The following is a 15,609-nucleotide window of genomic DNA, read 5'->3' on the forward strand; positions in this document are numbered from 1 at the left end:
GAGATCACTGCCATATACTTTTAAACTCCCTGGCGTTATGATTATTTCCAGATTTAGGGTCTAAAAGCTGTGCAAATTTTTTTACAAGCTTTTAGACGCTAAAAAACTGAAATTATATACCACAGAGAGATCTGCAGCAGCTCCTGCATATAACTCACTCAGGCACGGGATTACCGCTCTGAGCTGCGGATTTCCGTCCCAAGCTTGACTCGGGATTAAAGCTAAGGAGCAGGGCCAGTTCTAGACTTTTTGCTGCCCGAGGCAAGCCTATGAGGATGCACCCCCTCACACACACACTTTCCCGGTTTGAAATGATCGCACTGCACCTTACAATTTAACTTGCTTCATTTAATGTTCCAAGTCAGCAAGGGAGCATATGCAACAACCTGAGAACACAACAACACACTGGCTGGCTAGCTGCGAGTCTGTTACAAACAAAACTGCTCACCCTCAGCCAGTCGGCCATCCTCCATTCCTCCTCAGTCAGGACAGCAGTACCACCTCCTCCCTTCTGCTGTGCAAGTCAAAACAAAACACTGCTCCTCCCTCCTCCTCACTCACTGTCAGACTCCTCACACAGCATAACAAGCTGCTGTTCCCCAATGATGACTTCTTCACTCTCCTCTCGCTTCTCCTCCTACTCTGACTTCACGCTGTTAGTGTAAACACAGTACAAGCATGCCGCCCCTATAATTTCTGCGCCTGATGTGAATGTTTCACCTTGCTTCATGACAGACCCGGCAATGCTAAGGAGGTTCATTACACTAGTGCTGTGGAAAGCCCTAATGATTCCAGACGATTCGGTGACCGGTGGTAAACCCCCGCTAATTGCCCCAGTGTGAATGGGCCCTTACAGTGAGTTTATTGCTGGAAACTGGGGATTCCTGGCTAATCCTTCTGGTAAAACTATTTGGAACACCTGTTAGCAGTTAGCAGTCTTGTTGATAAACAAGGAAACAGAATGAATAGCAATGCTTTCTGTTCTGTGTTCTGTGTACAGTAAGCGTAAAGCTCTGTAATGTGGGAGTGAGGTGGTTATTCAGGTAATCTTCTTACCTTCCTCGTGCTTTGGCGCTGACTCACTGTCTGCTGTACTGGCTAAATCTCCTTTCTCTAACTGGCCGCATTAAATCCATTTTCATCCATGTCACACAGCTCCTGCCATCGAGCTGTTATTCCCTATCCTCCTATTTTTCTCGTAAATAGGCATTATGTACAAACATAAGTACAGCGACTGGAATTAGAATTAGTTGGTATGTATAGTCTCTACATGAACGTAAAGGAACAAAAGACCCTGTGACCAATGCTGTCAGAAACAGGAACAGTTGTGTTACTTTACAGCCAGACACACTACATTCTGATTTAGCTCGGTATAAGAAAGCAAAAGTGTGACTGAATATCTGAGGAACTGAGCACTGCCTGCTGTTCTTCCCAGGTCTACCCCATCTATGTCAACACCCCCCCCTCCTCCCCAGGCCTTGCAGAGTGTAGGCTGCAGAGCCTACACTCACCTATCTGCTTGTGCATGTTTTCTCTCCACTGCCAGGCAACCCTCCCTGTGTCACGTGGTAAGCACTGGAGGGCCCAAACACTAGAGGCACCATGGCATGTACCTTATGTTACCACTAGAGGCCTCTAGCATTCATCCTTTAGCATTTGTCATGTATCACAGGCACCTCCAGTAGAAAAGACACAGTGAGGAGAGGCTGTAGGGATGGAGAGAAGCTGCATGCTGACGGATAGGTGAGTGTAAGCTGTGCTGCCAACACTGCACATTGGTCTCGTCCCGTGGTTGAACGGGGCTACCGATGCGCTCCCAACACACCATGTTTTGGCCAACACAATCAACTGATTCAATAACTGGAAATCGATTGGATATTGTTTGCGGCATCGGTATCAACGAGAAACATCGACAATTGTACAGCCACCTTTAGGCTAGGCAACTTTTGCTTTTCCCAGTCTTATGAACAGGAAGGATGTAGCCTACATAAATTAGTTTTGCAGTCACCAATAACAAATTGATAAGGGTTTTACAAAACATGAACCAGAATATAATACACCATTGATTCCCCTTCCTAACATCTCCATTACTATTAACAACACGTCCATCCTCGTTGTCCCTCAAACACGTAGTCTCTGTGTCACCCTCAACTCAGCATTCTCCTTCACCCCCCACATCAAGAATGTATCAAGGTCCTGCCTCTTCCATCTCCCCAACATGGCCAAAATCTGGGAAGCGGGAAAAAAGGGCGCAGGCAGCTAGTGGACAAAAAGGGCGCCGCCATTCACTCTCATAATAAATAACGTTTAATGGGCGCCGAGCAGGAAAAAAGGGCGCCGGAGATAAATAACGTTTACAAACGGCGCCCAGAGATTTTTAATGATTTATAAGTGTGCTTGTGGTGATTTACGTTTATAAAATGCACCCGTGCCGAATAACGTTTATAAAAATACTAAACATATTTATCTTATTTAACTAATTAAAACATTATTTAAAGTTTTATCCCTTACTGTTTGTAAAACATTATTATTCACAAAATAAAGCGATCAGTACGTAACGTAAATTGCAATATGTTTTTTGCAGCCACAATTAGTAAAACATTATTATCCACATAATAAAGCGATCAGTAAGGGGGGTCTTAGGGTTAGGCACCACCAGGGGGGTCTTAGGGTTAGGCACCACCAGGGGGGTCTTAGGGTTAGGCACCACCAGGGGGGTCTTAGGTTTAGGCACCACCAGGGGGGTCTAGGGGTTAGCGATAGGTACAGGGAGGGTTCTGTGTGAGAGTAGGCTTAGGTATAGTTTTAGTAAAATGTTAGTAATACTTACTAATGTTTTACAACACTTATTACGAACGTACTTATATTTATATCATCGTTATAAAGAATATTTTCAGATTTTATTATAAGAACAAACCATAAATTAAGGTTATTCACAATAATATATAATTATAACAGTTAAACATATATTATCGTTTTTTTAATAAACGTAATTATAAGTTTCACTTTTGAAACAGGGAAGATTAACGTTTTCACAATTGCTGATTTCATAAACATTATTTAATGATTTATAATTTTGTAAAACATTATTTGTAAACGAAATATAGCACACTATTTTTATAAACGCTATTAAAGAGAACCCGAGGTGGGAATTACTAATACTATTGGGGCACAGAGGCTGGTTGCGCACACTAAGACCAGCCTCTGTTGCCCCATCGTGTGCCTCCATGTCCCCCCTGCTCGCCGCTATAGACCCCGCAGTGCTGGCGACACGCAGCGGCACGTGTCGCCAGAAAATGCCGAAAACGCTTTCACCCTCCTCTAACGCTGATAGGAGGGAAGTGACGCGGGCAGGTAGCGGCGATGCGGAGGAGGCGGGGGAGCGGCGCTGACTGACAGCGCTTAGGTAAACATTGTGCTGGCGACGCGCTGCATTTCGCCAGCACTGTGGGGTCTATAGAGGCGAGCAGGGGGGACATGGAGGCACACGATGGGGCAACAGAGGCTGGTCTTAGTGTGCGCAACCAGCCTCTGTGCCCCAATAGTATTAGTAATTCCCACCTCGGGTTCTCTTTAATGATTAATTATTAATTAGCATTTACACCCCAAGCCCTTTTTGTCCGGGCGCCCTTTTTGTACGTACGCCAAAATCTGCCCCTACTAACCTCTGATACAGGTATACGAATCTGTCCACCATATCTTCTCTTTGTACATCTCAATTCTCATCCAGAGAAAATGCCGAAAACGCTTTCACCCTTCTCTAACACTCTATGGATGTCCACCTTCGCATCACTTGCTCACTCACGAGGCTCCAGGACTTCTCCAGAGCAGCCCCTAACCTATGGAACTCCTCTCCCCATCAGGCTCCCCCCACAATCAAATAATTCAAGCAGGACTTAATGACCCATCTGTTTACTATTGATTATCCTCCATCTTCATAGCGCCAACTCTTGCACAAATGTTCTAAACCTTGTGGTGGCATTGGGTGGGGAGAGATGTGGCTCAAGATATTAGAAGGGGCATTGTTATGTACTGAATGTTTCGGAATATCCACATTGCCTGTTACTTCCATGGTGATGTACTGTAAAGTGTGTGACTAATAAATAACTGCATTGCCTCATGTTGTAGCGGAGTCAGTCTTCTGTTATGTCTTTTTTTAAGCCTAAGTCTGCCCCCTTGTGGCTCTACTTTCCTGCTATGTATCCTCTTAGCAGGAGTGCAGAGCCAGGAGGGGGCAGGCTTGGGCTTGAAAAGACATCACAGAAGACTGACTCAGCTATAACAGCCCGGGGCAAAGCTAGACTGAATGCTCAGTCGGGGATTCTTATTAGGGCTTATAACAGGCAGATTTAGCAGAGAAGAATGAAACAAAGAGCAGAGTAGGTGTTTACTGTCATGTTCCCATTGAGATATATGGTAAAATACATGAGGGTGCTTCGTCTCTGGTTCTCAGTTTTGGACACTGTACATAAAGTTTGAGTCCCATCCACACTGCGTTTACCACAACTTACCTACAACTCACAACTCACTTACTGACCACAAATTTCTTCTTTCAAGCAGGTCCTTGAGAGATTCCAAAGGAGTCACAGAAAAGTGTTTACCCCGTTAGGCCATATTGATGTGCTAAAAATGAGGAATAAGCAGCAAGTGGTTTTTGCTGCTAGGATCCACTTGCTCATCACTTTTGTAATTGCGCATACACACAACAGCAAGAATTCGAAGGCACTGCTGAGAGTTTTGCTGAGGTAATCAGGATCTTAGGTAATCAGGATCTCCTGATTACCAGGCGCTTTACCAAACTAAGCCACAGTGCCCCAAACCTCTACTTCCAACTTCACATGGCTATGGCGGCAATTGCATATAATTCCTGTAAGCTTGCCGCAATTGGAGACATTAACAACAAAGGTTCTTCCTTTTCTGCATTTTTAGACACAGAACATTTATATTGCGTTTTTCTCGTGGCTGACTCAAAGCACCAGAGCTGCAGCTACTAAGGTGCACTCAGTAGCAATGTTATGGTGTCTTGCCCAAGGTCTCCTTACTGAACAGGTGCTGACTTACTGAACAGGTAGAGTTGAGATTCAAACTCTGGTCTCCTGTGTCAAGGGCAAAGCCCTTAAAGGACAACTGTAATGAGAAGGATATGGAGGCTGACATATTTATTTCCTTTTAAACAATGGCAGTTCCCTGGCTCTCCTGCTGATCCTCTGCCTCTAATACTTTTAGCTATCGACCGTAAACAAGCATGCAGCATATCAGGTGTTTCTGACATTATTCATTATAACAAGGTTAGCTGCATGCTTGTTTCTGTTGTAATTCAGACATTCCTGCAGCCAAATAGACCTGTCGGGCTGCCAGGCAACTAGTATTGTTTAAAAGGAAATAAATATGGAAGCCTCCATAGGTCACAAACCGCAAGGGCCGGTCTGCGATCGGGTCAATCGATCGGAGTCAGAAATCCTCTCACACTGTCATTTTGCTCATCACGAAGCGTAACAAGCTTCGCAGGTTGATGAGCCAACTAGCGGAGGGAGCGTTCGGACGCCAAAGGGTTCACCACACATATACAATTCAAAGATCTGCCACCGAGCGGGTTACACAGCCCGCTACTGTAATTATGCTACTACTTTGAGAACGCGCTATTAACCCTTAGCAGTATGCAGGAATATGGGTCAGATTTGAATATCTGAGGCGGATTCACGCATACGGCTTATAAATGTACACTTCTATTAAACACGGTAGCGGTTTCAGGAGAATAGATAAGTTTGTGTATATTCAGTGCAGGTCGTAACCATAACGATTTTAAAGCGTTTAATAATAAAGTTGCATTACACACATTTATACAGATTAACACATAGACACATAGCTAAAAATAAAAGGGATAAAACTAGAAGGATCTTACTTTAGTAAGGGCTGAGTTTAGTTTAGGGCTGAGCAGTCCATTTGGAGAGTGAAGAAAAGAGTCCGGGTTAAATTAGGCATTACTGGTAAGAGTCCTTGGAACAATGCATGCGTTTGGTCCTTCTGTAGGAACGCATGCTAGAAGCTCTTCTTTAGCAGATGAAATGGTGAAAGAAGAGGCGGGCAATGCTGGCCCCAGATTTGTACAATCTTAGAATTGGGGCTAGATTACCTCAAAACTAGGTGGAGTTAAGGCGGAGTTACCTCCTGGTCAGCAAGGTCGCAGCCCCCAGAACTCAGAGCAGAAAATTTAACATTTATTAATCATCTGCGTGACTCCGCCCCAGATTGGCGTATCGCAAATCCAAGGCTATATTCACAAGCCGCCCGCGATCCTGTATCAAATGAGGGTACACATGCCTAGTCTACCGCATTCGGTCTGCGCATGCTGAATAAAGCAGTTTCCCGATTGACCCCCAACAGTTAGAAAATTGTAATTCGGGTGGATAATAGAACTGGTTTATGGGTATCAGAAAATTTATTTTTTGTCTTTCTGTGACAAGCCTATTTTGAATTACAAATACATTAAAGTTCTCTTTGTTTGGTTCTAAGATTTCGGAGGGAATCCCTTATCTATGCTGGTTCTACCTGGTTTTTGGGGATGTAGGCAGCAAATGGTCTCCTCAGGAGGTCCAGCCACGTGTGACATTCCTCTCTGTACCTAATGCAGGACATTGGGAAAGGTGGGTGAGGGGTTTGCTTTCATTCAGAAGAGAGGGGAGAGACATCTGTGGTACATCTACACAGGACTGACAGTAATGGGGCTGGGCCATTACGAAAGTCGTTGGCGATCACGCACGACTTTCCGTAATGTTCATCACACCATATACCTCTCACTTCAGTTGTCCTTTAACCAGTACACTAGCTAGTCACAAACACATCTGAATGCTTTGCCTGTGCTACCGATTAGTATTTGTTTCTTCTTCTTTCTTCATCTTTTACACAACTTACGACTAGATTAATTATATTCTTTACTTATCACTAAATGCCATTACTGGCAAAACACTGAAGCCAAAATTCAGAATGATAGGCAACTAACATTTTAGAAGGGGATAGCACTGTGGAAAGGATCCTTATGAATAAACATTTGTTTCAAAACAAGTTTAAAAAATATAAACATATACTTATAAAGCTGTAAAATGTTCATATAAAATATAATTTCATAAAAACAATATATTATCTCAGTCCTTAGAGGTGACGGCCAAAGACATAATTTATATTGACTGTTAAAGGATACCCCAACTGAAATGTGACATAATGAGATAGACATGTGTATGTACAGTGCCTAGCACACAGATAACTATGCTGTGTTCCTTTTTTCCTTTCTCTGCCTGAAAGCGTTAAATATCAGGTATGTAAGTGGCTGACTCAGTCCTGACTCAGACAGGAAGTGACTACAGTGTGACCCTCACTGATAAGAAATTCCCCTCTTTTACCTCTTACTTGCTCTCAGAAGCCATTTTCTGCTAGGAAAGTGTTTTATAGTTGGAATTTCTTATCAGTGAGGGTCACACTGTAGTCACTTCCTGTCTGAGTCAGGACTGAGTCAGCCACTTACATACCTGATATTTAACTCTTTCAGGCAGAGAAAGAAAAAAAGGAACACCGCATAGTTATCTGTGTGCTAGGCACTGTACATACACATGTCTATCTCATTATGTCACATTTCAGTTGAGGTATCCTTTAAGGACCAGACCATGACTAAACCTAGCAAAGCTATGACTGATGTCAGTGCAATTAAGTCATTTCAGGAGATTAGCATAATGCACGTCCCACTTACGTACTTTCCAGTTGTCACGGTAATTTGGTACATGGAGCACTTAAGGCTGGTCATTTTGCTGTGCGCAGGTAGCGTAAAACAATTTTAACTGTCCTAACGCCAGGGGAGCACCGTCTGCTACTCTATTAGTGCATTACTGGAGTAACGTTTGTTACCATATCGATATGCGCATTACAGTGGCCCTTCATGCATCAGGCTCATGGTCACTAAATGAAGTCATTGCCTCTTTTAATAACAGCATATTTAATGACCAACTCCATGCATAAATACAGAGACAGTTTTAAAGCATACCTGAATGGAAATATGACATGAGATGTATATATACGAGATAAATATGGATGAGTGCTTGGATTCCACGGGGATCTCAAGCTTCAACCAGATTTGCAATACAGTATGTTAGGATCTGTAGTGGTTACATGTTTTTGAGGGGTTCATATTGAAGTAATGCAGTGGTTCCCAACCTTTTTGGAGTCGTGAGACATCAAACCAAACGTTCAGATCTCCGTGACACGTAGACTAAATGCATGTAATGAGAGACAGTGTTTCCCCACTAAATGCACATAAGAGACAGCGTTTCACCAGTAAATGCAGGTAATGACAGACAGCCTTTCACCAGTAAATGCACGTAATGAGAGACAGTGTTTCCCCAGTAAATGCAGATAAGAGACAGCTTTTCACCAGTAAATGCACATAAGAGACAGCTTTTCACCAGTAAATGTACATAATAAGAGACCTCTTTTCACCAGTAAATGCACATAAGAGACAGCTTATCACAAGTAAATGTGCATAAGAGACAGCTTTTCACCAGTATATATACTGGGCACATATACACCTGACTACATATACTGGGGACATATACCTCTGGCTACATATACTGGGCACATATAACCCTGGCTACATATACTGGGCACATATACACCTGACTACATATACTGGGCACATATACACCTGACTACATATACTGGGCACATATATACAAGACTATGACTATGGCAGGATTAGATTGAGCCCCTCAGGACAGTCAGTGACGCGATTATGTACTCTGTAAAGTGCTGTGACGATTAACGCCACTACTCAGATGACTGAGCGTTGGTGATCTGCGGAATAATGGTTTTACAGGACCTTACCACAGGAGTTGGCAAGGAACACTCAGGACACCAACAGAACAGACCACACAGGGCCCCCAGTGGGGCTGGAAGACAGACAGATAAATACGGTTCTAACGGTCACCTGAGGAGCAGGTGATTCAGACCTTACTGCAGTGTCAGAGATACAAAAGACACAGCTCTAATGGTCATCTGTGGAGCAGGTGATTCAGACCTTACTGCAGTCTCAGAGATACAAATGACACGGCTCTAATGGTCATCTGTGGAGCAGGTGATTCAGACCTTACTGCAGTCTCAGAGATACAAATGACACGGCTCTAATGGTCATCTGTGGAGCAGGTGATTCAGACCTTACTGCAGTCTCAGAGATACAAATAGCACGGCTCTAATGGTCACCTGTGGAGCAGGTGATTCAGACCTTACTGCAGTCTTAGCAACAAGTTCCTTCCGTAGTCTGGACTCTCCACGGGGAGGAGTCAGACAGGGAGAGGGAAGGACAGAACGTGAGTGACACCAGAGAGGGTGTCACTAACAGGTCTGGCATTCTTTAACGATCGGTGTAACACAGAGAGGGTCTGATTACCGGTGAACTGCAGTATCACCGAGAATGCAGAATATACCCGATTATTGGTGATCTGCAGTCTCACCGATAATCAGATATATAAGCTAACCTCTGGTCACCTGAGTAACGAGTGTCTGGTGCAACTGTAATGTTTTGAGGGCTGCACCTCAAGAGCAGGTACAGGGCAGCAAGGAGTACTGCACAGATTCCTTCCACAGGTCTGAGCTCTCCAAAACGGGAGGAGTCAGACTGACAGTGGGAAGGAAAGTCCGAAAGTGACACTCAGGCGCAAGTGTCACTAATGGGACAAGGAACCGCCTCCAATCGTGAGGTCGGTTCTCGAGGTCGGGCAAGCCAAGTCGAAAACACACAGACAGATAAGGTACAAGATCAGCAGACAAAAGGCAGAGTCAAAGTACAGGCAGGGTTCGGCAACGGGGTATCAGATATATCGAGGTACAGAATCAGGAGGCAGAAACAGAGTCTAGGAGCGAGCCGGGGTTCGGCAACGGAGTATCAGAAATAACGAGGTACAAGATCAAAGTTCAGAAGAGAGTCAAGGCAGGCAAGAAGTCATAACAGATAATCACAATCAAACTAGTACTTTAAGCTATCAACGGAATCTAGCTTAGTGTAGGATTACAGCTCCAGCTGGTTCCGGCACACTAACGGATCTGACTAACGGATCTGGGTGCTCGCAGATACAAAGCAATAAGTACTTTAAACTATCAACAGAATCTGGCTAAGTGTGGATCCCCAGCTCCAGCCGGTTCTAGCACACTTTGGGATCTAACTATGGTCTGAGTACTGACACAAGTGTACACAACGACAGACAAAGACAGAGTGACAAGTCCAGGTTTAAATACTGACAGCAGATTCAAGCAGCCCCGCCCGAGGGGCTGAACCAACCTGCAAGGAAGATTGACAGGTGGAAGTCAGCTGACCACCAAGTCAGCTGATCTGTCTCCTCTGCCCATAAAGGTCCTATAACTCTATGTAAAGGTCCTTTTGCTCCATGTGCAGGCGTGTGGACCCAAGCTGCTGCAACAGAGATCCCTGTCCCAGCTGAGTCGGGAAGCGACACCCGGGATGGCTTGGCCAGAAAGGTGACATCAGGTGTGAAAGCAGCTGCGCTGCTTTCCACCACAGAGGTAATGTTTAAGATCGTTACAAGTGCTGTAGAAGATGACAGCGATATATAAATACATAATAATAATATAGTAAGCCATTAGACTATGACAATGGTAGGATTAGATTGTGGTCTAGTCTAGTGTTCCCCCCTCCCTCCACCTGGTGAAGTTAGTGGGCCCGTTGTGTCTGTAGTGCTTGGCTCCCCCAGCTGAGGCAATGAATGCAGAGTTTTGTGGGAGTGGAAATAGTGCTGATATCTCACCTAATCCACCATGCAGTGTTGTCTGACTTCCTGTCCGCTCAGCTGTCCTTCTAGCATCTGGCATCTCTTCCTGCATCACGTGATTATATGAGTGCAGGAAGAGGTGCCAGCGACTAGGGGGAGAGCTGAGTGGTGTCAGGATGTCAAACACGTGCAGGCGAGGTAGCAGCACGGATTGGGCACGCGCAATACTCTAAATTCACTGCCTGCCTAAACTGTGGGAGCCGAGCACAATGGACATGGGCAGCTGCACAAGGCTCCGGGTGTCACCCCCCCCACCCTCCCCCCACCATGTTGACACCCGGGACAATCCACACTTGACGCTTCCCCCTAGGTCAGTGGTTCCCAACCTTTTTGGAGTCGTGACTCGTGAGACCTCAAACCAAACGTTCAGATCTCCGTGACACGTAGACTAAATGCATGTAATGAGAGACAGCGTTTCCCCACTAAATGCACATAAGAGACAGCGTTTCACCAGTAAATGCAGGTAATGACAGACAGCCTTTCACCAGTAAATGCACGTAATGAGAGACAGCGTTTCCCCAGTAAATGCACATAAGAGACAGCTTTTCACCAGTAAATGCACATAATAAGAGACAGCTTTTCACCAGTAAATGTACATAATAAGAGACCTCTTTTCACCAGTAAATGTACATAATAAGATACCTCTTTTTACCAGTAAATGCACATAATAAGAGACAGCTTTTCACCAGTAAATGTACATAAGAGACAGCTTTTCACCAGTAAATGCACATAAGAAGAGACCTCTTTTCACCAGTAAATGCACATAAGAAGAGACCTCTTTTCACCAGTAAATGCACATAATAAGAGACATCTTTTCACCAGTAAATGCACATAATAAGAGACAGCTTTTCACCAGTAAATGCACATAAGAGACAGCTTATCACCAGTAAATGTACATAAGAGACAGCTTTTCACCAGTAAATGCACATAAGAGACAGCTTTTCACCAGTAAATGCACATAATGACAAACAGCCAGTTGTCCCCAGTATATGTAGCCAGGAATATATGTGCCCAGTATATGTAGCCAGAGGTATATGTGCCCAGTATATGTAGCCAGGGGTATATGTGCCCAGTATATGTAGGCAGGGGTATATGTGCCCAGTATATGTAGGCAGGGTTATATGTGCCCAGTATATGTAGGCAGGGGTATATGTGCCCAGTATATGTAGGCAGGGTTATATGTGCCCAGTATGTGTAGCCAGAGGTATATGTGCCCAGTATATGTAGGCAGGGGTATATGTGCCCAGTATATTTAGCCAGGGGTATATGTGCCCAGTATATGTAGCCAGGGGTATATGTGCCCAGTATATGTAGCCAGGGGTATATGTGCCCAGTATATGTAGTCAGGTGTATATGTGCCCAGTATATGCAGTCAGGTGTATATGTGCCCAGTATATGTAGCCAGAGGTATATGTCCCCAGTATATGTAGTCAGGTGTGTATGTGCCCAGTATATGTAGTCAGGTGTATATGTGCCCAGTATATGTAGCCAGGTGCCCAGTATATGTAGCCAGGTGCCCCCCCCCCCCCCCAAGAGGAGAGAGCAAGGGAAGGAGAGTGGCACCTCAGAGTGCTCTCCCTTCCTCGCTCTCTCCTCCGGAACGAAGTGCGGTGGCTGGCAGAGGGGCGGAACTTACCTTCAGTGTCTCCGTCTGGTCTCGTCGCAGGCGCGGGATGATTTGCCACTACTCTGGTCTGATCCAGACCAGAGCAGCGGCTGCGGCACCAGAACTTCCGGCGCTTGGAGCGACACGGAAGGTATGTCCCGCCCGCTGAAAACGCCTTAGGAAGTCAGCACCTGCCCCACCTCCCATCTACATCGATGGCACCGAGGTGGCCAGAGTGCCCAGCGCTCGCCTGCTGGGCACCACCATCTCCAGCTATCTTAGGTGGAGAGCCAATATCACATCAACCCAACGGAAAGCCCAGCAAAGACTCTTCTTTCTCCGCCAACTGCGGAAGTTCGGCATGGCTCAGGAGATTCTAACATGCTTTTACACTGCCACCATTGAATCGATCCTCTGCTCCGCCATCTTGGTCTGGTATGTGGGAGCCACCGCCAGTGACAGGCACAAATTACAGAGGATCATTAGGTCAGCAGAGAGGACCATTGGGAGACCCCTGCCCCCACTTGACCACCTGTACAACACGAGACTGCAAGCCAGGGCACTGAGGATTGCAAGTGACCTCTCTCACCCAGGCCAATGTTTTTTCACCCCACTCCCACTGGGTCGGAGACTTCGGGCCATCCCCACCAAAACCACCAGACACAAGAACTCTTTCTTTCCGATGGCCGTTAGCCTCCTGAACTCCCTTAACATCCTACCACCCACTATCAGCGCCCTACCACCTGCATAGGAACGGCGGGCTTCGGCTGTGTATATTTAATTGTGATTGTATATTCGTGTATGCTTGTACTTGAGTTTGAGATACTACTGTCATTCTAATGTTTTCCTGCCTTTCTTTCTATGTATTGCTCCATTGTGCCAAACCCAATTCCGGGCCTGACCCAGTCATGCTTGGCGAAATAAATTGATTCTGATTCTGATTCTGATTCAGTTAGTTCCGGAGGAGAGAGCAAGGGAGGGAGAGCACCCTAAGGTGAGAGAAGGGAGGGAGATGGCCCCCTTCTCCGCTGCTGCCCACAGCTCTCCCTCCACTGCGCTGCTTTCCTCCGAGAGCTGACACTGCGACACATACCCGAAGCTGCCGCGACACATGTATGTGTCGCGGCACATGGGTTGGGAACCACTGCCCTAGGTACACCACTGAGTCACATTAAAGATCAGAATTCTGTACAGAGAGACAAAGTGAATGGATATAATGTTTTAAAGTAGCTGGACACATTGTGGCAAAGGTGGGGGGATGGGGGGGGCATTCATGTGTGTTTGGGAGGGGGATGGGGGGGACAGAAACAAAAATATTTTATGGTAAAATAATAAATACCTACTGTGGTATTGTGATTGACATTTCTCTCTCTCTCTCTCTCTCTCTCTCTCTCTCTCTCTCTCTCTATCTATCTATCTATCTATCTATCTATCTATCTATCTATCTATCTATCTATCTATCTATCTATCTATCTATCTATCTATATATATATATATATATATATATATATATATATATATAATACATATAATACACACAGGTGGCTGACTGTATCTAGCTTAGTAAGGTTGGCTGCAGACTATTCAGCCCTATGACTTCCGCGGCACTAGTTCCAAACATAAAGTGGGTTCCAATGAGCCTAAATGTATATATTCATGTGGTATAAGTCCTTTTTTTGTATATAATACTGTAATTATGAATGCATTTTTTCTTTATTAATTTCCATGAAATATATTGTAGAAACTGAACCTGAATGTGGCCTTTACCAGCACCACTTGGTGGCAGCAGAGTACACATTCCCTGTAGTCACTGTAGAAGTAGATATCACCAGAACTATCATCAGGATTGTTATGCTGCAGCAGGTGCCATTCATTCACTTACAGTAGATCCTTGTGATCCCCAGGACCAGCAAGGTTATTTTTCAATGCAGATATTTCTTATGCTGGATACACACGTTGAGATTTCCCATTCGATTCCCGGGATCGAACAGATGGAATCGATTATTTCCAACATGCTCGATTCGGATTTCGATCGTTTCTGCCGTCGATTTGGCATACTTAACATGCAAATCGACGGCAGAAACGATCGAAATCCGAATCGAGCATGTTGGAAATAATCAATTCGATCCGTTCGATTCCGGGAATCGAACGGGAAATCTTAACGTGTGTATCCAGCATCACATAGCAACTGTCACTTCTATAGTGTTGCTGTAGTCTCTGCTGTAGGAAGCCATACTCTGGTCAAGTACATACTCATTTGGAGACACTAACTTTCAATACGATGACATTTGTAAAGCACTTTTCTCTTATAAGACTCAAAGTGCATTAAGGGAAACACGAGGTGAAAGTGATATGGAGGCTGTCATATTTACTTTTTTTAAACAATACCAGTTGCCTGACAGTCCTCCTGATCCTGTGTCTCTAATACTTTTAGCCATAGACTTTGAACAAGCATATGCAGATCAGGTACTCTCTCTGACTCAGGTTTTACTGGATTGGTCATATGCTTGTTCCAGGGTTTTGACTCAGATACTACTTACAGTGGGATGTGAAAGTTTGGGCATCCTTGTTAATTTTCATGATTTTCCTGTATAAATCGTTGTTGTTTTTACGATAAAAAATGTCAGTTAAATATATCATACAGGAGACACACACAGTGATATTTGAGAAGTGAAATGAAGTTTATTGGATTTACAGAAAGTGCGCAATAATTGTTTAAACACAATTAGGCAGGTGCATAAATTTGGGCACCACAAAAAATAAATGAAATCAATATTTAGTATATCCTCCTTTTGCAGAAATTACAGTCTCTAAGTGCTTCCTGTAGGTTCCAATGAAAGTCTGGATTCTGGTTGAAGGTATTTTGGACCATTCCTCTTTACAAAACATCTCTAGTTCATTCAGGTTTGATGGCTTCTGAGCATGGACAGCACTCTTTAACTCACACCACAGATTTTCAATTATATTCAAGTCTGGGGAATAAGATGGCCATTCCAGAACATTGTACTTGTCCCTCTGCATAAATACCTTAGTGGATTTTGAGCAGTGTTTAGGGTTGTTGTCTTGTTGAAAGATCCAGCCCTGGGGCAGCTTCAGCTTTGTCACTGATTCCTGGACATTGGTCTCCAGAATCTGCTGATACTGAGTGGAATCCATGCGTCCCTCAACTTTGACAAG

The sequence above is a fragment of the Hyperolius riggenbachi genome, chromosome 11 (genome assembly GCF_040937935.1).
Source record: "Hyperolius riggenbachi isolate aHypRig1 chromosome 11, aHypRig1.pri, whole genome shotgun sequence".
Lineage (NCBI taxonomy): Eukaryota > Metazoa > Chordata > Amphibia > Anura > Hyperoliidae > Hyperolius > Hyperolius riggenbachi.